Source organism: Gavialis gangeticus, unplaced genomic scaffold (assembly GCF_001723915.1).
Source record: "Gavialis gangeticus isolate Ggan-Ray unplaced genomic scaffold, GavGan_comp1, whole genome shotgun sequence".
Classification (NCBI taxonomy): Eukaryota; Metazoa; Chordata; order Crocodylia; family Gavialidae; genus Gavialis; species Gavialis gangeticus.
Genome location: NW_017729033.1, coordinates 36,459,345 through 36,462,122, shown reverse-complemented (window position 1 = coordinate 36,462,122; position 2,778 = coordinate 36,459,345).

The window sequence follows — 2,778 nt, the reverse complement described above, 5'->3', positions numbered from 1 at the left end:
CAGGGAGCATGGCACGCCGTTCACCTTGAGCAGGCTGGAGGCGTTGTGGTACAGGACCTGGAGCGCCATGATGAAAAGAGGTCTGAAGCCAAAAGCCTCAAGGGTGCTGAGCAGATACGGTGGTCGACGTGATTGAAGGCCTTCTCCTGGTCCAGGGAGACAAAGCCGATGTCCAGGCCAAAACGCTCCATAGCCATGAACAGGGCATGCAGCAGAAATAGGTTGTCCTGGATGGTCCTGCCCAGCACACAGTAGCTCTGCTCAGGCCCGATGACAGAGGCCATGATGGTGTGGAGACGGTTCGCCAGCACCTTCGCCAGGATCTTATAGTTGGCACACAGAAGGGAGATGGGCCGCCAGTTCTTAAGGCAGCCGAGGTCCCCTTTCTTGGGCAGCAAGGTGAGCACTGCCCGGCGGCAGCTGGTCAGCAGGGTCCCATCGGCAAGGCTCTCATGGAAGACATGGAGGAGGCTGGGCCCAAGGACGGGCCAGAAGGCTTTGTAAAATTCCATGGGCAGTCCATCAAGGCCTGGAGCTCTGCCTGAGGCAAGCCCCCCCACAGCAGCCTCAAGCTCTGTCAGGGAGAGTTCATGCTCCAGGGCCTCGACCTGTGAAGCACTGAGGTGCGGCAGGTCCTTATGTAGCTGCTGGGCAGCCTCCGGACAAATGGGGTCAGCCGCAAACAAGTCCTGATAGAAGGCAACGGCATGCTCCCGCACTTCACCTGGTTCCGTGAGCAGCTGTCCCTCCGGGGTCTTGAGATGGTCCAATGTCTTTGCCGCAGCCCGCTGCCTCTCCAGGCTGAAGAAGCCGGTTGGGGCGCTGGCCTCTGCCAGGTCCTGGCAGCAGGTATATACCCTCGCACCACGGGCCGCACCCTCTGCTAGCTCCCGCAGGCATTTCCTGTGGGACCAGAGGCTCTTGAGGAGTGCCATGTCATTGCCTGCATGGAGCAGGGCTGCCTCAAGCTCCGCCACATCATCCTCCAGCTCCTGGTGCGGCGGTGGATCTCGCTTGCCGCCAGCTGGGAATACTGCTGGCAGAATGCCCAAATCTGGATATTCCCTGTGTCCCACCACAGCCATCAGGAGGAGTGGTCTGCTCATGCAGCCTCCCAGCTCCTCCAGAGGTGGATGAAGCAGTCCCTGAAGTGGGTGTCCTGCAGCAGGCTGATGTTGAGGCACCAATAAGGGGCCCGCATGCGTGCTCTGCCAGGCAGGCTCAGTTCGCAGCAGACCAGGGTGTGGTCCAAGAGGCCTGATGGGATGATGCGGCTGCTGTGCAGTAACGGCAGATGGTGCTGGGTGATGCAGAGTTGGTCAAGGCGGGCCATGGCGATCCCACGGGCACTCATCTTTGCCCAGGTATATGGCATGCATCAGTGTGAATGACCAGCCAGGCATTGATGAGATCTGCCACCTCCAGGATGGTCTGCGGGTTGCAGACTGAAGGCAGGTGCGGCTCTGGCCCTGGCCGGTCTAGCAGTGCATCGACGGTGCAGTTGAAATACCCGTCCACAAGGAGCTGGTCATCATTCTCACTGGCGTCACGCAGGAGGTTGCCCAGGGTCTCTTAGAAGGCTACCCTTTCTCTCCCTTTTGTGGGCACATAGAAGTTGACGAGGAGCAAGGTCTGGTGTGCCAGGGTGATGTGGACAGTCAGCAGCCAGCCAGGGATGACCTCTTGTGCCACCGGTGAGTTGTACTGCAGCTGTGGCGAGAGGAGGGTCACCATTCCTGCGCTGAGGTTGGTGCCGTGGCTTAAAAATAAGCGGCCTCTCCAGGCAGTGTGCCAGTCAGCCTGAACATACACGTTGCTGTGCCTCTCCTGGAGGAAGGTGATCGCCAGCTGCTTCTGCTGCAAACCTTCCAGGATGGCCGTCTGCTTCAGCAGGTCCCTACAGCCATTGGTGTTCAGCAAGGCAATTGTGGTAACCGCCATAAGCAGGAGAATAGAGAGGAAGGATAGGCAGGGTACAGTTGGGAGAGGAGGTGATAGAGTAGGGCAAAACCACAGGGACAGGGGAACACCTATCCTTGCCATACCCTATTCTGCAGATCTGCCTTGGCCCCATGACTTCCTCACCTGGGTCACCAGCTTCTCAAGTCGGAAGGCATATTGACACGTGCCTGGGTCCCAGCGCATGAGCCTTGCTGCATCACTAGTGGCACGAACAAACTGCTCGGGGTCTGGGCACCATTGCTGGATACTCTCTGTCACATTCCTCTGGCCCTTGGTCTGCTCTAAGAGCTTGAGGAGGTCTCCATAGCTGGGGGCCACCCAGGGGGGGCGTTCTCCAGCAGGAGCTGGATGTTGCCAACTGCGAACCTTTGGGGCTGTACTCTGGGAGGAGACCTACCAGTGAGACCAGTGAAAGTGCCCTCAATGGCCAGGCTCCCTAGCAGGTCCCCCTCAGTATCTGGGTTGAGGACTGTCTCCGGGAGATCGATCCCCATCCACTTTGGGGGGCAAATGTCATCCCGTTCCCAGGGCTGCTTGTGGCACTCAGAGGGCAGGCACTCCATCTCTTCTTCATTGGCCTCGGTGGGCAGGGAAGCGGGTGGGGGGGTGGCAGGACCCTCTGCTTTTTCACGTGCCTGACACTGAGGAGGCAGGCACTCTCTCCCTGCCTTGCCGCTCACAAGACCCACAAGCCAGGATGGGGGCCAAGGGTTGCCAGATGTTGCTGGGACACCCTCAGTCATGGCCTGAGGTGGCAGGGTTTCTGGGGGGGGGGGCAGGCAGGGTGATAAATAAAATGCAAGGAACCGTAGACTT